General features: G+C 35.8%; 1 pseudogene; it reads left to right on the top strand.

Moving 5' to 3' along the window:
* LOC149211821 (ammonium transporter 1 member 2-like) lies at positions 1–26,490 on the top strand (annotated as a pseudogene).

Below are 26,490 nucleotides of genomic sequence, written 5' to 3'. Positions count from 1 at the left end.
ATGTCTAGCTCAAGCTACACCTACACAGCTCCTGAGATGGCGACTCTCCAAAACCTCCTCAACGGCACAGCCAGCGACTTTTTCTGCAACAAGTTACAGGTTGTTTCCACGAGCTACGTTGTGGACACCACGTACCTACTCTTCTCGGCCTTCCTTGTCTTTGCCATGCAGCTAGGGTTTTGTATGCTATGCGCAGGCTTCTTGCGGGCCAACAACACCGTGAACATCATGCTCACCAATGTTCTCGATGCGGCCACTGGTGGCATCTTCTACTATCTCTTTGGCTTCGCCTTCACCTTCGGAAGGGGAAAGGACTGCAATGGATTCATTGGTCATTATTTCTTCGGGCTTAAGAAGGTCTCGAATGAGAACTTCTAGTACGATTATGCATATTTTCTGTACTAGTGAGTGTTCGCTATTGCGGCCGTAGGGATCACCAGTGGATCTATCGCAGAGCGCACGCAGTTTGCGGCGTACTTGATATACAGTTCGATTCTCACAGGGTTCGTCTACCCAGTGGTTTCACACTGGGTGGGTGTGGTCGCTTGATGGTTGGCTCGGCGCTTCGAAAGGCAATGGTTTGCTTTTCGGAAGCGGAGTTTATGACTTTGCCGGCAGCTGGGTCGTTCACATGATTGGTGGGGTCGCCGGTTTGTGGGGAGCGCTTATTGAGGGGCTGGGTCGTTCACATGATCGATGGGGTCACCGGTTTGTGGGGAGCGCTTATTGAGGCGCCGAGGATTGGTCGATATAACCATGAGGGGAAGAGAATCGCCATTTAAGGGCTACAGTGCCATGTTGGTGTTGTTCGGAACCTTTGGATGGTACCGTTTCAATGCGGGGTCATTTGTAAAGATCTTGGTGCCCTATAGTTCAGGCGCCGGTAGTAACGTGGATGGCCGGTGGAAAGTGATTGGCAAGACAGCTGTCACGACCACTCTTACAAGGTGCTCTGCGGCTTTGAGAACATTGTTTGGGCGCAGGCTTCTAACAGGGCATTGGAATGCATTGGACGTGTGCAACGGGTTGCTTGGTGGATTTGCGGTGATCACGAGCGGGTGGTCCATGGTGGAGCCATGGGCCGCCATTGTTTGTGGGTTTGTCTCGGCGTGGGTGGTGATAGGATTCAACATCTTGGCTGCCAAGATGAAGTATGATGACACCCCAGAGGCCGCGCAACTCCACAGTGGTTGCAGGGCTTGGGGGATCATCTTTACCGCACTCTTTGCGAAGGAGGAATATGTTTTGCAAGTGTACGGGCTGCCTCCTAATGGGAAGTCCTCGAGGCCTTGCGGGTTATTCATGGGTGGAGGTGGGAGGCTCCTAGCGGCCCAAGTTCAAATTCGAATTCGATATGGTGTAATAAAAATTTGATAATCGATATCATAAAAACTTTTTCAGGTATGATAAAAATTTGAATGGAAAAAATTCGATAATTGATATCATAAAAGCATTTTCTGGTTAGTTTTTTTTTTAATTTATTTTGAATTTTGAATAATTTTTATGAATTTTAAATAATATAATAATCTTACAAATAAAATTATCTAAAAAATTTATTATTCATTTTTTCCCTAAAAAATTTCAATCCTTCTATAAATAAAAACCAATTATAAAAACTAATTATTTAAAATTAAGTCACTTCAATTCTTCCATAAATAAAAACCAATTCCTTCATTAAAAAACAAAAATTTTCTAATCAATTTTACCTTCTATTTTGTTTTGCATTTTTAACCTTTTATTTTCCTTATTTAGAGATGCCATCCAAACCCTATTAATTTTTATTTCGAAAATCTTCTCACAACTAAAGAATAAGCCATTTTCACTTATTTTCTTTCATTTTTAAATTTTGAAAATTAAACCAACAAAATTAGAAAGAATAAGCCATTTTCACTTATTTTCTGTCATTTTTAAATTTTGAAAATTAAACCAACAAAACTTTTCTAATTTCACTTATATTTTCAGCTTTTCTTTTCCTTCTTCATATCATTTTTTGGTTTCTATATATCCCATCCGCTTCTATCTATCTCTTTTCAAAGCATAGCTAATGAATAATCCTTCTCTGTCCTTTTACTTACCCACATACATTATTTTATGATGAAATATTTATTCAATGAAGCTTGGTTGGAAATTTCTGGAGATTGTAACTGTGTTTGTACCATATCTTATGTGCTGGCAATCATCCAACGGTGGAAAGATTAGGGCTAAACATGGCCGACGAATCTAGATTGAGGAGTTACAAAGTAACGGCCTCCTCCCGTCTCACACTGCCTCGCTCATTCGGTCCCTTACCTGTTGGGAGGAAAACCTTGCGACTGAAACCCTCAATTGGTAATGCTTGGGGTTTGAATTTTAGTGTATTGTGTAATTGTCATCCGGCCCTTTGCCAAATACTGATGGTTACATATCGGTCTTTGGTGCACTACGGCAAAGGACTGGAACACTACTCAACGCTGTTTCGCCGGGTAAGTTTTCGTCAGGGTCGGGTTTCATATTAATTCTGTGTTTTTAACTTAAGTTTCTAATTGCATCAATTTATTTATTTATCTATTGTTATACTCCACGGAGAATTGTTCAGCGGACGATAGGAATCAACGAATTACAGTACTGTTTGCCCCAATTCGGGCGAACTTGGTAACTCTGTGCCATACAACTTCTGGCCACCGCAGGATGGGTCACTGCGACCATGGCCCCCGTGTTCTACGCTTTGCACAAGTTCAATCTTCTAGGGTTTCTGCACATGACGAGATGGCAGGCATGGATAAGGCTAGCCATGGTGGAGTTGCTTACGTATTTCATGATGGCAATGGCGACGCACAAATTCACCCCATGGGGTACATGGTAAAGCCTTCTCCTAGCATGGGCACGACTCCCTAATCTCACTAAATTTGGCTACCACCATATTTGCTGTGGCGGTGTGGGTAATGGTAAAGATAACCTTTTAGAGGAAAAAAAAGGGTTGTTAAAGTATGTTTGTAATCTTGAAATAGGTTTCTTTTGATGTTGGGCCCTTTGGAAGTTATGCGTGAGCAACCATCCTTCACATGGTGGTGTGGGTAATGTTAAACTATGTTCCTAATCTTGATGTAGGTTTTGTGACGTTTGGCGTTTCGGATGTTATGAGTGTGCAATCCTTCGCATAGATTTAATTTGACTGGGGATTTATTATTTAAAGATTCTCCAATGTCATCATACAAAGACTCCATTTTCACTTGAGCCATGAACAAAGTGTAAATTAGTTGATTTATGAAGTATTAATTAATTAATTTTAATTAAATTTTAGTTTTAAAATAAGAAAAATACATGTAGAAAATTTAAATTATGTTGGAAAATATTAGATTTTATTAAATCTCATACATTGTAGTTTATGTAAGGTAAAACATGTTAGAAATTGTAATTATATTTTTATGTAAAATTTCATTAAATTTGGAGAGTCAATGAATTTAGTCAAGTTCAGTGAGTTCTAGTCAAGTCAAGTCAAATGAGTTCCAGTTTAAAGTCATATTTTGGGAAATGCATTTCATTATGTTCATTGTAACCAATCAAGTTTGTGTGATCAATTGAAAAGCCACAACTCATATTATTGTGTGTGAATTTTATGTCTTTCCTCTATTTTTCCAAAAAAATAATATTAGAATAAAAAAGCTAGAAAATCTAAAAAGCGAGACAATCTAAAAGGCTTTGTAGCCGCAGCGAGCAGAACCGCAAGTGATAAAAGGATTGCCATTAAGCAATAAGTTGTAACTAGTCGAATTTTTTCTATATAGAAAGAGGACGCAGCCTAGACACTGCCAGCCAAAGAAGAGCCAAAGGAGACAATAATGTCGTGAGTAGTCCACCCCCCTTAGGAAGCTATGATCCCCATTGCATTGAGTGTCTTTATGAGATGGGGAAACTTCTGCTAAACTTGGTCCTTGGTGAACCACTTGCCCTAGTGAAGGAGTTGACCTGCTTTGGCAACTCGATATAGTTGGATCCTCTATTGGCGAGTGTTTTTGCTTTGTAGTTCCATAAGTTTATCAGTTGTGGCATGTTCCATGTAGTTCGGGTTTAGCTCTATTGGTGTGAGTTGTTATGTAATGTCAGATGTGTCAAAAAATGATGGAAAGTATGACCGAAGGTGGTCTACATTGAACATTGGGTGCAGACCAAAGAACGGTGGGATGTTGAGCTCAAAGGCATTGTTCCATACAACCTTGGTGATGGTGTATGGCCCATATCGGAGCAGGCGAAGCTTGCGGTGGGGTCCACTGTTATATACCTAGGGGGAATAATATGGGGTACAAAGGGAAGTACCCAAGGTAATAATATAATAATGGGATGGGTCATAGTAATAAATAAAGTGGTTAACCCATATCATGTAAGGGACCACAAGTAGTTAGTAATAATGTAATGGGTCCATGGTATTAGTTCGATGGTATGAGGGAACCATGGTAATGACCCATGGTATTGTATGTATGAGGCCTATATAGAGGCTAGAGACTCCACATGGAGAGATATCAAAGATTATTGTATGAACAGGCATATGGCTTGTGAAGTATTCTCCTTCCTTAAGGAGTGAATGTATGGTGTTGCCCTACCTTAAGGGTTTGATCAATAAAATGAATCATTTCTATCTATATTCAGATCTTATTATCTCTTGGGTTTATTTCTAGTATCATATATTTTTGGATCAGATTTATAACAAGTGGTGGTATCAGAGCACTTTTTTGAGCAAAAGTGGAGTTTTTTTTTTTTTTTTTAATTTAAAGATTCTCCAATGTCATCATACAAAGACTCCATTTTCACTTAAGCTATGAACAAAGTGTAAATTAGTTGATTTATGAAGTGTAAATTAGTTGATTTATGACGTATAAATTAATTAATTTTACTTAAATTTTAGTTTTAAAATAAGAAAAATATATGTAGAAAATTTAAATTATGTTGGAAAATATTAGATTTTATTAAATCTCATACATTGTAGTTTATGTAAGGTAAAACATGTTAGAAATTGTAATTATATTTTTATTTAAAATTTCATTAAATTTGGAGAGTCAATGAATTTAGTCAAGTTCAGTGAGTTCTACTCAAGTCAAGTCAAATGAGTTCCAGTTTAAAGTCATATTTTGGGAAATGCATTTCATTATGTTCATTGTAACCAATCAAGTTTGTGTGATCAATTGAAAAGCCACAACTCATATTATTGTGTGTGAATTTTATGTCTTTCCTCTATTTTTCCAAAAAATTAATATTAGAATAAAAAAGCTAGAAAATCTAAAAATCGAGACAATCTAAAAGGCTTTGTAGCCGCAGCGAGCAGAACCGCAAGTGATAAAAGGATCGCCATTAAGCAATAAGTTGTAGCTAGTCGAATTTTTTCTATATAGAAAGAGGACGCGGCCCTAGATGCTGCCAGCCAAAGAAGAGCCAAAGGAGACAATAATGTCGTGAGTAGTCCACCCCCCTTAGGAAGCTATGATCCCCATTGCATTGAGTGCCTTTATGAGATGGGGAAACTTCTGCTAAACTTGGTCCTTGGTGAACCACTTGCCCTAGTGAAGGAGTTGACCTGCTTTGGCAACTCGATATAGTTGGATCCTCTATTGGCGAGTGTTTTTGCTCCGTAGTTCCATAAGTTGATCAGTTGTGGCATGTTCCATGTAGTTCGGATTTAGCTCTATTGGTGTGAGTTGTTATGTAATGTCAGATGTGTCCAAAAATGATGGAAAGTATGACCGAAGGTGGTATACATTGAACATTGGGCGCAGACCAAAAAACGGTGGGATGTTGAGCTCAAAGGCATTGTTCCATACAACCTTGGTGATGGTGTATGGCCCATATCGAAGCAGGCGAAGCTTGCGATGGGGTCCACTGTTATATACCTAGGGGGAATAATATGGGGTACAAAGGAAAGTACCCAAGGTAATAATATAATAATGGGATGGGTCATAGTAATAAATAAAGTGGTTAACCCATATCATGTAAAGGACCACAAGTAGTTAGTGATAATGTAATGGGTCCATGGTATTAGTTCGATGGTATGAGGGAACCATGGTAATGACCTATGGTATTGTATGTATGAGGCTTATATAGAGGCTAGAGACTCCACATGGAGAGATGTCAAGGATTATTGTATGAACAGACATATGGCTTGTGGAGTGTTTTCCTTCCTTAAGGAGTGAATGTATGGTGTTTCCCTACTTTAAGGGTTTGATCAATAAAGTGAATCATTGTTATCTATATTCAGAGCTTATCATCTCTTGGGTTTATTTCTATTATCATATATTTTTGGATCAGATTTATAACAAATGGTATCAAAGTTATAACAAGTGGTATCAGAGCACTTTTTTGGGCAAAAGTGGAGATTTTTTTTTTTTTTGGCAGGATTTCTGGGCGACGAGTTTGCAGATCATATATGTACATTTTGGGCCAAAATCTACAAAATTTAATTGCAGATTTGGATTTTTTACAAAAAAATCCCTGATTTCAAAAAAAAAATCGGCCGAATTGGAGTTTGGATGAAGGAGACAATGATGATCTAAAAATCAGTGGTGTTGCATACATTTTTTCGGGGTAGCGAGTTTATGGCACAGATTTGTACATTTTGGGGCAAAATCTAATTGCAGATCTGAATTATTTGTGACAAAATACCCGATTTAAAAAAAAATCAGTCAAATCGGAGTTCAGATGAGGGAGATATTGCTGATTTAAAATCAACGTTTTTTAGAAATTTTGGTGACGACAGGAGAGTTGCAGCGCAGATCTGAAATTCCAGTTCCTGACTCAAGATTTCTATCACATGGGCAGATGCAGAATGGTTGTTCTATTTCCGAAAACATGTCATAATACAGATTCTGAGCAATATTTACGGAATTGTGGCCATTTCAAATTTTCGCCAAGTAAGTGAATTTTTCTCAAACCCTCTTCATGGGAAATTTTACAAGAAAAGATGATAGCCCTACTATTGAAAAATTCATACAAAAACTAAAGAGCATATATGGGGTATTTTGGAAGTCTAAAGTACCAATTGGTTTGAAAGAAGAGGCTTCCATATGGTGGAACTCACTTGGCATCAAAGACTTGTCCAAATTTTCGAATGAACAATTGGGAAAACTCCTTATGGGAAAATGGTCTTAGGCTAGAAAACAAGATAAGGGAAAACATGTGGGGTTATTTCCTACTGGTATATCCTTATTACAGGTTCATGGATTGATTTAAAAGGAGAAGATCATTTTTTCTATAAATCCTAGTTGCAAACATAATTTTATCAATGTTAATTTGACAAAAAAATTGCAAGTTCCATCAAAACACATTGAAAACACACAGGTGGATGACAAGGATGTTCAAGTGTATAAGGATTTGAAGATTTCTATGGATAAGTATGTGTTGCATGGTGATTTTTATACTTCAGATATGGATAATATGGATGTTATTTTGGGATATCCTTGGATAGAATCTGTGAGTACTATCAATATTAATATGCAGAAGAAATTCCTGAAGCTCTGGTATAAAAAGAAGAAAATTACATTACAAGATATTTCCATCAATAAACAGGTAGAGTACATGGAGGCTGAAGCAGAAGATGTTCCAGGGACTGACATATCAGATGATGAGCCAGTGATGATTTACAATCAAACACAGACAAAGGCTGAAGCAGAAAAGGTTACAGGTGCTGATACATCAGATGAGGGCTCAGTGGTTGAAGTAATATTGGAAGATAAGACACCACAGCAAGCACCCCAACGTGCACCAGATAACAATCAGGCTCTAGTAAAGGGTGAATTAAAGAAAAAAACATCGTGGGTTAAAACTTCAACATATCATCACCCACATCACCCGGCAAGACAACAACCAACAAGATGGCAACCAATTAGCCATAAGGACAACAACCCCCGCATGATAGATAGAGCGGAGCAAAGATCCACCTACTACACATCAACATAGAAGAGTTGCCATGGTCAACTTCCATCTCAAGCGAGCGAGGCACCAGCGAGATTGAGGGTTCACCTTTCTCTTGGATGGTTAGATGCACATGCATGGTACCAGTGGACTACTCTTTTGAGTAGATCTTATTATTTATGTTCTTTCCATGTTTCGGGGACGAAACATGCTAAGGGGGATGGAATGTTATATACCTGGGGGGGATAATATAGGGTACAAAGAGAGGTACCCAAGGGAATAATGTAATAATGGGATGGGCCATAGTAATAAATAAGGTGGTTAACCCGTATCATGTAAGGGACCACAAGTAGTTAGTAATAATGTAATGGGCCCATGGTATTAGTTCGATGGTATGAGAGAACCATGGTAATGACCTATGGTATTGTATGTATGAGGCTTATATAGAGGCTAGAGACTCCACATGGAGAGATGTCAAGGATTATTGTATGAACAGACATATGGCTTGTGGAGTGTTTTCCTTCCTTAAGGAGTGAATGTATGGTGTTTCCCTACTTTAAGGGTTTGATCAATAAAGTGAATCATTGTTATCTATATTCAGATCTTATCATCTCTTGGGTTTATTTCTATTATCATATATTTTTGGATCAGATTTATAACAAATGGTATCATAGCTATAACAAGTGGTATCAGAGCTATAACATCCAGCGAGGCGCTCCTACAAATGTAGCCAAACTTTGTTGCCTACCTGTAACTTATGCGACACTCGATGTTGATCATGGTATTGCTTGTTCTTAGCATTAGCTTTGTCCAATATATCATGGATCTGCTAACGGGTGGGTTGAATGCACTCAATAAAGCTGTTAGACCTGTTGGCTTCGGACTGGATGTGAGTCAAATCTACCTAAGTAGTTGCAAATGGTATGTCCACATCAATGGGACATAATGGCTGAAATGCAAGCCCGAACTGAAAGGGGTTATGGGTCGTTGAGTTATGGAGAGCTTTGTTGTAGCTGTGTTGGACATAGGGAAGGCTTTCATCCCATGTGTGTTGATGATTCGAGTTGTATATGCACATAATGTGTACAATCATCCTATTGACTACCTTTGTTTTGCCATCAGTTTGGGGGTGGAATGTCATCGACTTACTAAGTTTGGTATCCAGCATCGACCAGAGACTTGACCAAAATGCACTCATGAATTTGTTGTCTTGATCTGAGACAATGGACTGTGGGATCCCAAAGTGTACCCACACTCGCTCAAATAATATCTTAGCAGTGACCTCTGCTATGATACTCTTCTTGCAGGCTGCCATGATGATCATCTTAGAGAATTTGTCGACAACCATGAAAATGCAATCATTGTCGTGCCTAGTAGAAGGAAGGCCCAACATGTAATCTAAGGAGATGGATTCCCAAGGTCGACTAGGAGCAAGTAGATGAGTATATAGGCCTTGCTTCTTGATGGTTGGTTTGGAAATGGTGTAGGCGACGCAGGATCTAATGTAATTCACAACATCTTGATGAAGTTTCGGGCAATAAAAATACTTCTACAATACCACCACTGTTTTCTCTACTCTAAAATGTTCAGCGAACCAACTGTAGTGCGCTTCCCAAATCCGCTGTTTTATGCTCTGTACAAACTCAATCTTCTTAGGATCTCTGCAGAGGAGGAGATGGCAGGCATGGATAAGACTAGCCATGGTGGAGTTGCTTACATATTTCATGATGGCGATGGTGACTAGGTACATGGTTATGGCTTCTCCTAGCATGAGCATGACTCCCTAATGTCACTAAATTTGGCTACAACCATATTTCCCGTGGCGGTGTGGGTAATGGTAATGATAGCCTTTGGAGAAAAAACAAGGTTTCTTAAAGTATGTTTGTAATCTTGAAATAGGTTTCTTGTGACGTTTGGCGTTTTGGATGTTATGGGTGTGCAATCCTTGGCATAGATTTAATTTAACTCGGGATTTATTATTTTTGGAGCAATTAAAATTCAAGGTGGAGATCTATGTGCATATTCTTCATTTTCGTTTTATGTTAGAAATCGTAGAATAGGTGGGTTTATTCAAGTCAAGGTTTTTAATGTTTGCGATAAAAATAATTTGAAGGGAGGAATCATAGCATATGTATAAAGATTTCCCAATGTCATCATACAAAGACTCCATTTTCACTTAAGCTATGAACAAAGTGTAAATTAGTTGATTTATGAAGTATAAATTAATTAATTTTAATTAAATTTAAGTTTTAAAATAAAAAATATATGTAGAAAATTTAAATTATGTTGGAAAATATTAGATTTTATTAAATCTCATACATTGTAGTTTATATAAGGCAAAACATGCTAGAAATTGTAATTATTTTTTTATGTAAGATTTCATTAAATTTGGAGAGTTAGTTAATTTAGTCTTCAGTGAGTTTGGCTGAATAAAAAATCAATAACATAAAATATACAAAACAAAAAGAATTCGAAAAATATAAATATCTTTGTTTACGATTCCTCTTCAAAAGGGTATTCTTGGTTTTTGAATTTATTTAAAGAATAGAAAAAAAATATTACGCAAACACATGTGTCTACAAAATGGAATTGAAATTTTACTTCCCTAGCTTCAAAAAATAATAAAAAAATAAGAATTTAATATGAAAAACCTAGTTTTCTCCATATATATATATATATATATATAGATATTAAATTACACATTTTAGACTAAGTTATTCTATGTGAACACACACATATCTCTTAAGATGTGCTAAAATTTGCAAGGACAAGTATTTCATTTGATGGAAAATTGAGAGATTATACAACAGTGAAGTTTTTTGTAAAAAATATCATTAGGACAACAACATAATTCTCTATATATTGTGTTTTTACTCTGAATCAAAATTCACAATGCTTATATGAAGTTTGAGGGCTTCAATTCGATAAAAGAAGAAAAAATTGAAATTTAATCGTCACATTTGGCCCAAAAGTGTAACCCATCTTCATGAATTCACCCCTATGGTGCTTTATTTAATTTTATTTCCTTTTTTTCACTTGGACCAATGATATTGCAAGGAAGAAATTATATAACCAAATAATTTTTAGTAGAGAAATGAGAAACAATGTCAAAACAAACAAACAAACAACAGTGACATTTTAGCTAGATTTTTGTATAGTAGAAGCAAGTATGAATAATTGTACATGTCATAATAATAGCAATGTAGATTAGCAAGAGGTAAACAAAATTATAGAAATATGTATAAAGAAAAACAAATCTGTGGTAAAGAAAAAACACTTAATGTTGTATATGAATATGGAATTAGAAAATAATAAAGTCATAAATGATATATATTGTGCAAAAAGAATGATAAATTGTAATGCAACTATGCAAAATCAAATCACATGAAACAAGAGAATGAGAAAAGAGAATTCCCCAATGAGAGGGACTCCATTAATTCCAAACATTCAAGGCTCCATTGTGTTCACATTGTAATCATCAAAAAGATTTATTGTGTTAATTTAGACTAGAACAACAATAGAACAAGTTTATGAGTGTCATATTCTTTAAAAAAAAAAGATTTGGAATGAAGACCAAAAAGTGTTTCAGTAAAGCATACATTGAATCTAAGTCATCATGTTGATGTAGAGACAACTATAGCCACCACTACATTGAGGAGTTGTGTATCAAGAATGGCTAGGATTTTAGTAATGAAAAAATTGTTATTATCTTTCATCAATTTTGTTATTGTTGTTTATTTTTTAAATGAATTGATATGGGACAAAGTTTAGACAAATATTTATAGATTTCTATTACATTGTATAAAGGAAACAATGAAAACAATATATCATTTGATATACTAAACTTTGTTAACATTGATACTAATTTTTTCAATTTGTTTAACACAAAAACCTTGCTAAATACAATTTTCTTTCACACCATGAAAGAGGCACTATTGCAATTGGTTTTTGAAACACCATTTTTTTGGCACAAAGCTATAACTATAGTATAGATCTAAATGTATACGAGATACTAAGGCCACATTTATTTAAAAGAAAATTAGTTTTCAATAACTGAAAAACTACCCTTATATCTAAGAAGAGAATTTATGTAATTATTAACTTGCAAGAACCATTGAATTGATATACCAAAAGGTATATTGTCACAATAAAAAAAGAAACCATGAACATCTAAATTCTAAAAAACAAGTAGTCTCAACGAGTTTTTTTTAATATTGACATTCATTATAAACATTGTGATTCTTGTCGTGGACAATTTCTTCATGAAATTGTTATCTAACAAATGAGTATAGTTTTCTATAAATATTGCTTGAAGGCAATGGTAGCAAATATTAGACTTCTAATTTACTAGTTATCCCTAATAGAAGTTGTTATATATTGCAATCCATAAAACACAACCATTTTGGAAGATATTATTCCTTCAAACATATCAAACAATGACTAACAACACAAGTGCAAACAAGCATAATAGTGTTTTTCATATGCATTATTGCACTAAATATCTCTGGGCATATAACCAATAGAATAAAACCTAGCACTTCCATAAAGCTCCGAACAACAATACATTGGAATCCAACATTGTCACACCAACACAAACCTTGTTAACAATGGACCCAACATAAAAATACCAAGCTCTATAGGTGAAAAATGTAGCATTGGTGTATGTAAGGTTCGATACCCTAAAGACCTTGAATAACAATTATGTAAAACTCACTACAAGCAACATCCACAACAACAATTGAAGGGAAAATTGTGCTAGAACATGGAGAGTGCCAAGCCTTTGTCAAATGTCAAACTCCACTAGTTTAAGCCATGATGAACAACAACGTAATAGAACCCATTGCCAACAACATCCACAAGAATCAATAATAGGTCAAATACAATAGGATACAATGAATTCCAAATATTTGGAAAACACCAAACTTTACTTGACCAACAACAACAACAAATGTAAACCCTAGTAAATGAACAATACAAACCCTTTTAAAATCGAAAACACTCGTTACCTTTAATGCTATGCAAAAACATTATATCAAAACATCGACTACTCTTCGTTGCCTAGAATAAAGACTACATAAAACCCTAGCTAAATCACTCAAGAACAAAAATAACACCAAACCTCCACTAAACACCAAACTCTACCAAAAACAAGAATAAAATAAAATCATTACCAATAACATCACAACAATAATAATAAAAAATAAAAAATTAAAAATTAAAATCTTTAACGAATAAATTTTATAAAACTTAAAACACCCCAAATAAATAAATAAATAATAAATAATAATTATATATATATATATATATATATATATATATATATTAAAAAAAAATATTTCACACAATCAACTATTAAAATTAAATCTTCAATGCCCAAAGTAAACACTACACTCAAACCTAACCGAATCTTCGGTACCCAAAGTAAACGCCACAGTGAAACCCAACCCAACCCAATCCTCAATGGCCAAAGTAAAGATTGCACAACACACCGCCTTACATCTGCCAACTTGGTGACAGGAGACTGACCCTACCACCACAACCCGAGATCTAAATTCCAAAGTAAGCGCTGCCACGTTCGATTATATAAATTTTTTATTTAATTATAATTTAATAAAACATAATAGCCTCATCCAAACGCCATAGCCGTAGTCTAACTAGCAGAGGGAAAGTTATGGAAATTTCAGTTTTGACAAGGATTTTTGTAAATTCAAATTATAATTGTTAAACTTCAAAATTTTAGGTGTTTAAATTTTTTTTGATGATGTTGAATTCATTTCCATCATCAAAAACACGATTCAAATAATCTTTACAAAAATTTTTGAATATTTTTATCGGAATTCCAACTCTTTTTAACGATTCAGACAATTCCTCCGCCTCGATAGACGACTCCCATCTAAATCATGAAACCAAAAACGCTGCTAGCACAAATTGCTTCATATCGCAAAGGGGATTCGATATATCCAACAAGGACCTAATAAAGTAAAATGAGAAGAAGAAAGAAAACCACCCAGAATAATTATGGAATATTTGTACGGCCTTGTACTATAACAATACGAATTTAATTTTGAATTTTGCCACACTGATTAGTATAATCCATTTAATTTATGTTATCGTATCTTATAAGTTGTTGCCCTAAAAATGGAAAAGTGGAAAACAGTTCTCAAGTGCATTATGCCTCTTCTGACTGAATACCTATGCTCTTCTGTTTTCAATTTTTCTTTTAATTAAATTATAATCTACATACTGAATAAAATATTCACATATTAGAATACTTACATATTGGATGAAATAATAATTTGTTTTGCAATTTTACTATTTTCATAGAATATTATTATCATCATTATTGTGTGAGTATCTCTAAATATTTTTAAATAATTTTAATTTCCTAGAGGCAATTTCAACCCTTAATCCCTCTCACCATACCTTCAAAACTTAAAAAGGTAAAATTTGTAAAATCAGATTTGTTACTTCAATGATGGTTTTTGGTGATATATTTTACTATAATAACGAGTTGTAAATGCATCATGGTTATCATCATTATACGTATGTCGTACAATGTACGCAACTACTAACACACCGTCATCTTTGATTACGTCGTGTATTCACCAATATTTATAACAACTATTACAATTATTGCTTTTAATTATTTATTTAAATAATTAATTAACAGAAGCATTTGTAATAAAAAAACAGTATAAATAATATATCAATAACGATATACATCAGCCGTCATTTTCGTTGTTCGCTCGAGAAAATTCGAAAACGAATATTTTTTATAATATTATTTAAATTATATTTTTGGAAACAATACAGTCGTAGACGTGGGCAAGAGTGACCGTTGAACATTATTTTGAAAGCCAAAGGCCATAAAAGTGCCTGTTATCAGCGTCCCATGATTTATTTAAATAATTGACGTCAGCATTATTTACCTCAACCATCATTTTTATTGGTTGCTTAAAAAAACTTGAAAACGAATCTTTTTAATAATATTATATAAATTATATTTTAGTTTACCATTATTTTTGAAAGCCAAAGGCCATAGACCCAGGTCTGGAGTTTCAAATCTCTACAGCTCGTCAAATGAAAATTTGACGACGTTTTGGCATTTCTTTTATGTTTTTCATTTTACATTCTACTCTACTTAAATTTGTGAGTGTCCACCTCCTCTTATCTAGAAATTCTCTTACAACTATTCCTTCATCTCAATTTCCTTTAATCTCCCTATGAGAGTGCCTTGTTTCTTCTCAACATATGTGTTTCACCATGTCTCCACTTCTTTTAATTTCCCTTTTCGAGTGCCTTATTTCTTCCTAAATTAGCATATGTGTTTCCACCTAGTATACAACCATATTTTTAAGATTTTATAAAGCTTTTTAGCCTTTGGGAGTTAATGATTTTGATTATGTACATAAATTTTGACATGTGAAAGAAACTAAAGAAAGCCATATAGTTAAGATGATGAGGATCCTCAACTGCTAGTAAATGAGAGAGTTACTTTTTTAAATATCAAGAATTTAACTACTATCATTTTTTATAATTTATTTAAATCCAATAATCTACTACATATGTTAAATTTATTAAACATATAATTACGCGTTTAACTATTTCTTAATAACTTATTCTCACCAAATATTTTATTTACATATGGGAACAAACATCTTTATTCACTCACTACATGTTTTATTTATTGGATTATTTATTTATACCAAGATAAATTTAATCCCTATAAGTGCACTTTCAACCAACTGCGAACTACTTGAATAATAAATCCAGTAATGGTAGCTAAATGTTTTTTTTTAAATATTTGTATATCCTTTCAACTAATTTGATACCCATTACACTTATTTGGAACACATTATTCCTAAAACCATGACCCTGAAAAATGTCAAGACTAAGCAAACTCGCAATCTACAAACTCTGCAATCCATCTACGAGTTAATCAACTCATCATCTGCATTTGTTCATAATATCTTAAATATGAGCCTATGATTTCCTCATCTTAAAAATTAAGATTCACATTGTTGTCCACATCATAGAGGAAATATACAGCCCAACCAATTACACAAAGAAATTCCTCCTATTAAACATTGCCCTAAACAATACCATCACTTATTCTATTCATGTACTTCGTACAAGTTGAATCCTCCAAATACAACTATATTAGAAGTGGTTGACAATCTAAATAGGTATATTAAATACATATGAGTTTGTAACATCTTCAATAATTATTTTTTATTCACTACGATAAAAATGAAGTTGATTTCAGAGCATTTAGTAAAAAAAACTCAAAATACAAAATTAGTCAAAATAAGCCTGTGCTTTTCAAAATGGTAATTGAACGCTTCATTATAGAATAGATCACATACTATTTTTAGTCAAAATAAGCCAAGGCACTAAAAAGACAAAAATAGTAAAAAATAAGCATGGGCTTTTCAAAATGGTATTTGAGCACTTTATTATGGAATAAATCACAAGCTATTTTTATAATATTTAAGACGTTTTTTTTTAACGTGACATGATATATTATTCTTGTAAAATAACGGACCTCACAGAAATTCATTTTGACAAGCCTGTATAATTTCACAACATTTATTTCACATAAAAAAAATACTAAGAAAGAAATTGAAAAAGAAACCACCGAATGAGATTGAAACTGGTTGAAGAAGGCAACTTACTTGGAACTTGAAAACTGGTAAATCTTGTTGATTTTGAAGGAACAGAAACAAGCCCATTAGCCCTTCTTAGTGTTATACACACCAAAAAATGCATGTATATTTTTAATATTTTTCAATCACGTAATAGCTTACAGTTTGATGGCTGAATTCACATTCTTGTCGTAGACTAGTTGGTCCGTTAGTTGAATGTAACACCTAGATTACAAAGTAATTGTTCTTAGTTGCCTAGGGCAAGGGAGAGATCTCTCTTCATAAAGTAAATTTCAAATCTACAAAAGGACTATAGCCAGATAATCTTTTATACAATTCAAATCTATGAAAGTGTGTCAGGCTTCATTGCCATGGAGTGGGAGGTATTGTATGCATTTGCGTTATGACGTTGGACTTACTTTGACTTTGGTGTTTTTAACTTAAAGACGGGTATTATAAAATTTTAAATGAAACGTCAAAATGATAGTTTCTGATTTATGAAGCATGTCAAATTTAACAGGTAAGTGACAGGTAAAAATTTACAACCACTGTCAAATACATCTTAAAATATGAAATACGTCTAGTGAGACATCAAATTCCAAGCATGCATAGACGTGACACATCATTATTTTCAAATTCCAAAAGGCATAAAAATGAGAAATAATTAAGTTATCATTAATAATATATAATAAATTAATAAAAGCATTTTTAATAAAAATAAATGCTAAAATGCAAATTGGCTAATACTCAAATGAGTTGTGCACCATCAAGCGCCATGAGAGAAAACACAACTTGTAAAACATGTGGGAAAATTAAGTTAATGGCCACGCAAACATTATAATGAAAACAAAACAATGCAAAAGTTAACAGCGACGGTGATATAAATAGAAGAGGCCAGACCAGGAAAACTGAAAGAATGTGACGAATATTAAAAAATAATAAAAATGTAGGTGTTTCATAAAAACATCCAATCTCATAAACGGTTCGTAAAACGTATCTACTTATATCCATTTCCGTTATCTTAATATCTTTCTATGCGTTAAGATATAATAATTACAGTTGACCAACAAAACTCAACAATTTTTTTTTTAATCGCTGCATCAATTTGCCGTAGTCTACCGAGATCGTTTTTTCTCTGAAAACCTAACGAGATTGTTTTTTTATCTGAAAATTATGGAAATTTAGACTATATTCCAATAAAATTTAGTAGGAATTTTTCTAAATTTAAGTTATAGCGATGGAATTTCAATATTTTGAATACCTTAAAAATTTTGATGATGTTGAATAATTGTTTCACATTATTAATTAGTAATATTGAATTAATATTAGTATATTATTTTTAATAAAATTATTTCCAAATATTGATACTAATTATAGGAATAATAATATTAAATTAAATTAATAATAATATTAATAATATAGATACCTTAGACCCCTTTCATCTGGCCCTCTTTAAATCTAGCAGTTAGAAGTCTTTTTTATCCTTTGTCAAGTCAAATATAGCTGTTGTTGGAACGACCTGCGTCCCCTATTTAACTTATCGCTTAGATTTAATCTTCAACTTGTCCTGACGATGAACCACACTGGTTGGTTCCAAATGCAGAGACAAATAATTTCTATGTGATTTTACCAAAATAATTCTCACAAAGATTTAAACACTCCAACACTACAAAATTTCTTGAATTTTTTTTACCCTTCCGGCTACTTTTAACCTTTTTTTCACCACAGAAATGAGAATGTTAACCTGCATTTCGGACAAAATGGCGAGGCCTATGTACAGAGTGATAGACGGGGATTCTCATCGAACTCCTCACTGGTCTCAAATTGCTCCATATTCCGGCTCGAATTTTGCACTGCAAGTTCGCATCTAGCCTGGTGGAAGCTCAATCTGTGTTTCTTTTCGCCCAGGTGGTCGAGCGTTCGAATCCAAACATCTCAAAGTTCGCATTTTAGTTCTCCCAGTGCGCATTGCGCGTCGCATGTTCGACTCTCATCGGTCCGAGGCTCTCAGATCGGATTTCAGTTCTCTTGTTCTGAAAATTGGAATCCCGTCCTTCTCAAACCTAAGTTTTTAAGCTTTCCCTGTTTTAGTCCAATAAATCTCAAAGCTCCTATTTTAGTTCTCCTAATTCAAATCCGGTGCCTGTAAGACCTCGTATTATGCTTCTCCCTGTTGGAATCTTATCTGTAAGAGATTCTATTGAGCTCCTCCATGTCTGAATCCCGTTTTGTAAAGCACGTGTTTCACTACTTTCCGTTCTAATCTCGTTTCTTTAAACCGCGCACTTCACTTCTTCCGGTTCGAATCCCGTCCCTTTAAATTAAATTGATATTTCTCTTCTCCCAGCTTCGATCCTGTAGCTTTGAAAGATCGTGTTTCACTTTTCGTGGTTCAGATCCCATCCCTTTGAAACATGTGTATCAGTTCTCGTGGTTCGAAATTTACACGTCGAGAGGCTGTCTTTCACTTCTCCAGGCTCGAATCCTGGCCCTTGTTGGGGATTTTTCTGTCAAAATCCCAAAAACAAAATCACAGAACAAAAAGACAATGCTCTGTTTCAAACACAGGATCTTTAACACAAGGAAGCTTTTTAAAAAAAATTATTTGCAGCAGACAGATAGAGTTTTCACACACACACAAAAACTTTGCATTCATCAATAAAATAAGTGTTGTTACAGACTTCTTCCTCTCTCAGAGGGATTTACAAAAGGCTGCTTCAGATGCAGTTCCAAGAACAAAACATTCAAATTGTTACAGAACAACCAGAAACATTTTTAGCACTGCTGTGCATTCCTTTTTCTTTGTTATACTACGCTGATGCGTATTACATACATACACTTGCTGCTGCACTTCTATTTTTCTTCGCACTGCTGTGCATTCTCTAATTCAATTACATTGGCGCTGCTGCGATTCCCTTCTTCTCACTAACACAAAAAAAACATTACAAATATATATATATATATATATATATATATATATATATGACTACAAAAGAAACTTACTTCACATTTTCACTTACCATGCTCCGTAAAAGAGATAATGGAAATTAAATGCTTTTACCGACTATTACTTGAGCCCATACTCCGGCTGAAACAAAATTAAAAATTTCATCAAAACTTACCAACCACAGTAAATTCCATTTACTGTTTTACTGACATTTACTGGCGGTCAATAAATGTAACTTTTACTTCACGTCAAATTTATTTAATGATGGCCCATACTTCACCCATTGACCTCATTTATATCGCATCGCAAAATCTCTTTTAGCGGAACACTAAAGTGGAGCACACACACATTAGTGCGATATGCGATTAGATCGCATCGCATCATCATTCGTCATCGCAGCGCATGGGACAAGATGTGGAGGGGGCAGTGATCTGCGATCTGCGATGGATCGCATCGCAAATAAACTTGCAGTGGAAATTATTATTTTAACACTCCCCTTTAATTTCAACTGTTGGGTTATCAATCATACCCAGACGCTTCCTTAAAAATTCAAAGCTCTTCTGATCCAATGGCTTGGTCAGAATATCTGCAACCTGTTCTTGAGTGCTGCAATGTTGTAAAACGATTTCTCCATTGTTCACCAATTCTCTGATGTAGTGAAACCTTGTATCAATGTGTTTCGTTCGCTTGTGAAACACAGAATTCTTGGACAACGCAATAGCTGAGCTATTGTCACAGAAAATCACTGTTGCTTTTGCCTGCTCTTGGCCTAAGCTCCTCAACATTCTTCTCATCCAAACTGCTTGACATGCTGCTGCTGTAGCTGCCACGTACTCTGCTTCTGCTGTAGACAACGCCACAATTGGTTGTTTCTTGGAAGCCCATGAAATTGCTCCTGAACCCATGTGAAAAACATAACCGAAAGTGCTTTTCCGATCATCCACACTTCCAGCCCAATCGCTATCAGTGTAGCCAACCAAATTTGAATTTTCTGAAAAAGTATATAAAATGCCAAATCTTTTTGTACCTTTAACATACCTCAGAATTCTTTTTGCTGCTTGCCAATGTGCTTCTTTTGGCTTCTCCATGAATCTGGAAATCAAACTAACAGCAAACATTATGTCAGGCCTAGTTGCAGTTAAATACATAAGGCTGCCAACTATGCTCTTATACAAGCTAGGATCAAAATCCTTGCTGCTGTCTTCTCTGCTGAGTTTTAATCCCATTACCGTGGGAGTGATTGCTGCCTTGCACTCTTGCATATGGAATCTTTCCAACACTTCATTTACATATCTAGCTTGAGAGATAAAAATTCCTTTTTCATTTTGATCTACTTCTATGCCTAAGAAGTATCTCAATAAACCCATGTCAGTCATCTCAAATTCCTCTTTCATGACTGATTTGAAGTTTTCAATGAGGTAGTCATCATTACCTGTAAAAATAACATCATCAACATACAAGACAACAATTAAAATCTTACCATCCTTTTCTTTGATGTAGACTGTGGGTTCTCCCTCACATTTGTCAAATTCATTCTCCAGTAGATAGGAGTCTATTCTACTGTACCACGCTCTTGGCGCTTGCTTCAGCCCATAAAGAGCTTTCTTCAATTTGCACACTTTGCGCTCTTCACCTTTCTTCTCATACCTTTCTTCTCATAGCCTAGAGGTTGCTCAATATAAACCTCTTCCATTAACACTCCATTTAGGAATGCTGACTTCACGTCCATTTGGTAGACTTTCCATTTGTTTTGTGCTGCTATGGACAGCACTGCTCTCACGGTTTCCGTTCTTGCAACCGGTGCGAAAGTCTCCTCATAGTCTCTCCCATATTGCTGCTTGTATCCCTTGACGACAAGTCTTGCCTTGTGTCTTTCAATTTTGCCTTCAACATTGCATTTGGTCTTATAGACCCATTTCACTCCAATAACTTCTTTGCCTTTTGGTAGCTCAACCAAATCCCATGTTTTGTTTCTCTCTATGGCATTCATCTCCTCATCCATAGCTTCTATCCATTTCTTATCTTTAATTGCTTCTTCGAAATGAATAGGATCATCAATGTGACAATATAATGCAAACAAAGAATTCATTCCTTCATTATAAATGTCACTTAAATTTCTGAACTTCTTACCTCGTTCATTCGGTGTGCAAGTGCTTGAAGATGCACTTGAATTTCCTCCTTGTGGTGTGCTTGGAGAAGCACTCTCATTTATCCTCAATGGTGTTCCTTGCTGTCCTTGTGTTGGCGCTGCTGTTTGGGGATGCATTTCAGCCACCTCTTCATCATCTTCATCATGAGACAAACAGTTTTTAACATTAACTGTTTTCTCTATGCTTCCATCCCAAGCTTCCTCCTCAATAAACTGAACATCTCTGCTCACAAAGAATTTCTTGGTAGATGGGATATACAACCTATAAGCTTTGGATTCCTCACTGTATCCAATGAAAAGACATTTCTCCCCTTTGCTGTCCAACTTCCTCCTTAGCTGATCTGGAATGTGTGCATAGGCCACACATCCAAAAACTCTCATGTGGGTGACTCCTTGCTTTCTCCCACTCCATGCTTCTTCTGGCACCTTGTTCATCACTGCTTTTGTAGGACACCTGTTCAAAATATACACTGCACAATTTACAGCTTCAGCCCAATAATCATTTGGCAAATGTTTTGCCTTCAACATGCTCCTCGCCATATCCATGATGGTCCTGTTCTTCCTTTCAGCAACTCCATTTTGCTGTGGAGTGTACCTTGTTGTAAATTGTTTATGAATTCCATTTTCTCTACAAAATTTTAGGAATTCATTGGAGATATACTCACCTCCTCTATCAGTTCTCAAAACTTTTATATGCAGCCCGCTTTGGTTCTCCACAAGTGCTTTGAAATTTTGGAATTTCTCAAACACTTCACTTTTGTTTTTAAGGAAATATATCCAAGTCTTCCTTGCAAAATCATCAATGAATGTTAAGAAATATAGGCTGCCTGCTAATGATGGAGCTTGCATTGGTCCACACAAATGTGAGTGGATAATCTCTAAGGGTGCCTTTGCCCTTATGCTTTTCCCTGATGGAAAACTTTCTCTATGTTGTTTGCCCAATATGCAGCCTTCACAAAGGCTGTCCGGTTTCTCTATCAATGGTAATCCTCTTACCATTCCTTTTCTGCTCAACAAGTTAAGACCTCCAAAATTGAGATGTCCAAATCTCAAGTGCCATAACCAATTTTCATCCTTTGGCACGCTTTGGAAGGTCTCTTGGGTGACTGCTGCCATTTCCTTCTTGTTCTTCAAGTCTGCCTTGATCCGGAGAGGGAACATCCTGTTCCTTGTCATCTTCTGACTTCAGCAATGCATCTTTTGCTGGGTGCTATATCCATGATGGTACATACATCATTTTTAAAGAAAACGTTGTACCCCTTATGGACAAGCTGTCCAATACTCAAGAGGTTACATCTCATTCCGGGGACATAGTAGATATCTGCTATGGTTTTCTTTTCACCTTGCTTTGTGAATATTTTAACTTCTCCTTTACCCATAACATAAATTTTGCTATCAGTCCCAAGTGTGACTTGTGAATTCACACTTTGATCTAAAGCAGAAAACAAAGCTAAGTTTCCTGTCATATGGTTGCTGCAACCGGAGTCTAGAAACCATATATCTTCAATATTTGTTTCAGCCATGTTACAAGCTAACAATACATTATCTTGACTGACATTTTCTCTAGTAATATTTGCACTAGAGCTATTACTCACATCATGCTGCTTCTTTCTACATTCACTAGCATAATGCCCATACTTTTTACAATAATAGCATTGGACATTGGATTTTTCATACCTTTGTCCTTGAGCATGTTGTTGTCCTCTTTGTTGGCTGCTGCCTTGGCCTTGGTTCTGATTTGGATTGCTGCCTCTTCCTTGTGCATTTGCTGGGTTGTTCCTTCCACCTCTGTTCTGGCTTCTGCCTCTTCCTCTTTTGTTTCCTCTGCCTTGACCTCTTCCTCTTCCAAAGGACATCTGGGTCTTGAAGGCTTGCTCTAGAGATGAGTTTTCATTTCTACTCAACCTCTGCTCATGTGTTATCAGTGATGCATGAAGCTCATCAACTGAAAATTTTGAGAGATCCTTTGTCTCTTCAATGGTGGTGACAATCGCATCAAACTTTGAGGGTAAGACCCTCAATATTTTCTCCACAATCCTCCTATCTTCAAGGGTTTCTCCATGAGTCCTTATCTGTGTGACCAAACCAATTACATGTGTGAAGAATGAGTCAATGTTATCTGACTCCTTCATGGTCAGATTCTCAAAATATTTTCTCAGCAATTGTAGTTTTGTTGTCTTCACTCTCTCCATGCCTTGATAGGCTGTCTTGAGGGTTTGCCATGCTTCATTTGCTGTCTTAGCTGCTGCTAACCTTGGAAACACACTCTGGTCTACTACTAGATACAACAACACACGGGTTTTTGAATCCTTCTTCCTATTGCTCTTCAGTAGATCTCTCTCTCCCTGAGTTAATGCATTGAACTCAGTTTCATCTGCTGGTTCTTCAAAACCATCTTCAACTATTTTCCATAAATCTTGAGAGGCAAACAGAGCTGTCATGGTTATTGCCCAATAGTCATAGTTTTTCCCATTAAATTGTGGGAGCTGGGTGTTAAACATACCCATACCAGTGCTTGTGCTGGCCATTCCTTGCATTCTGATCTATGCCTCTAAATCCTTGACTGTATGTTTAAAACAACTCACTGCTTCTTCAGCAACACATAAAAAAAACTTTTTGGAATACCTGAATCCTTTGCCTGAGAAGATCTACTGCTGCAACAAAAGACTCCTCCTTTCAGCTTCTTTGAACCCTTCAAAGAGCCTAGACCAGCTCTGATACCACTGTTGGGGATTTTTCTGTCAAAATCCCAAAAACAAAATCACAGAACACAAATACAATGCTCTGTTTCAAACACAGGATCTTTAACACAGGGAAGCTTTTTAAAAAAAATTATTTGCAGCAGACAGATAGAGTTTTCACACACACACAAAAACTTTGCATTCATCAATAAAATAAGTGTTGTTACAGACTTCTTCCTCTCTCAGAGGGATTTACAAAAGACTTCTTCAGATGCAGTTCCAAGAACAAAACATTCAAATTGTTACAGAACAACCAGAAACATTTTTAGCACTGTTGTGCATTCCTTTTTCTTTGTTATACTACGCTGCTGTGTATTACATACATACACTTGCTGATGCACTTCTATTTTTCTTCGCACTGCTGTGCATTCTCTAATTCAATTACATTGGCGCTGCTGCGTTTCCCTTCTTCTCACTAACACAAAAAAAACATTACAAATATATATATGACTACAAAATAAACTTACTTCACATTTTCACTTACCATGCTCCGTAAAAGAGATAATGGAAATTAAATGCTTTTACCGACTATTACTTGAGCCCATACTCCCGCTGAAACAAAATTAAAAATTTCATCAAAACTTACCAACCACAATAAATTCCATTTACTGTTTTACTGACATTTACTGGCGGTCAATAAATGTAGCTTTTACTTCACATCAAATTTATTTAATGCTGGCCCATACTTCACCCATTGACCTCATTTATATCGCATCGCAAAATCTCTTTTAGCGGAACACTAAAGTGGAGCACACACACATTAGTGTGATCTGCGATATGCGATTAGATCGCATCGCATCATCATTCGTCATCGCAGCGCATGGGACAAGATGTGGAGGGGGCAGCGATCTGCGATGGATCGCATCGCAAATAAACTTGCAGTGAAAATTATTATTTTAACAGCCCTTTAAAGTTTGTATTTCACTTCGTCTCCAGTTCCGTCCTCTTTAAAGTTCGAATTCACTGATTATTGTTGTTCAAGTTTCGTCCCTCTCGAATCTTGCACTTGACTTCTGTCGATTAGAATTCCTTGTCTCCTGTTCGAACCCGCCCATCCGCCATGTCCGGCTCAAGCTACACCTGCACATCTCCTGAGCTGGCGGCTCTCCAAAACCTCCATGTCTGAATCCCATTTTTTAAAGCACGTGTTTCACTTCTTTCCGTTCTAATCTCGTTCCTTTAGACCGCGCACTTCACTTCTTCCAGTTCGACTCCCGTCCCTTTAAATTAAATTGATATTTCTCTTCTCCCAGCTTTGATCCTGTAGCTTTTAAAGATCGTGTTTCACTTTTCCTGGTTCAGATCCCATCCCTTTGAAACATGTGTATAAGTTCTCGCGGTTCGAAATTTACACGTCGAGAGGCTGTCTTTCACTTCTCCAGGCTCGAATCCTGGGCCTTTAAAGTTCGTATTTCACTTCGTCTCCAATTCCGTCCTCTTTAAAGTTCGAATTCAATGATTATTGCTGTTCAAGGTTCTTCCCTCTCGAATCTTGCATTTGACTTCTGCCCAGTAGAATTCCTTGTCGCCTGTGTTTTTAACTTAAGTTTCTAATTGCATCAATTTATTTATTTATCTATTGTTATACTCCTCATAAAACATTCCAGAGATTACAGCTATCTTCTATCCCAATATACAGGTAATAGTTCGACTAACTTTGAAATCGATGCTAAATAATCATATTAGTTCTCTCTTTTATGTGATTGTTTACTAACCCTAACCCCTTCTCATTTTCAAATTTTCCATATATGTGCCACAGAATTAACAAACTGCATTAACCCATGATTAACTCTTAATACTACGAATCGGATTGAATTTCCGCGAATTGTTCAGCGGACGATCCGAATCGGCGAATTTCCGTAATGTTTGCCCCAATTCGGGCGAACTTGGTAACTCCCTGTCATACAACTTCTAGCCACCGCGGGATGGATCACTGCGACCATGGCCCCCGTGTTCTACCCTTTGCACAAGTTCAATCTTCTAAGGGTTTCTGCAGATGACGAGATGGCAGGCATGGATAAGACTAGCGATGGTGGAGTTGCTTACGTATTTCATGATGGCCATGGCGACGCACAAATTCACCCCACGGAGTACATGGTAAAGGCTTCTCCTAGGATGAGCACGACTCCCTAA

This window comes from Pinus tabuliformis, chromosome 1_1, assembly GCF_031772625.1.
Source record: "Pinus tabuliformis cultivar Carrire ecotype Pingquan chromosome 1_1, CPIR1, whole genome shotgun sequence".
Taxonomy (NCBI): Eukaryota; Viridiplantae; Streptophyta; class Pinopsida; order Pinales; family Pinaceae; genus Pinus; species Pinus tabuliformis.
The sequence above is the reverse complement of the archived record's forward strand: the minus strand, read 5'-3'. Positions and strand labels throughout refer to the sequence as shown.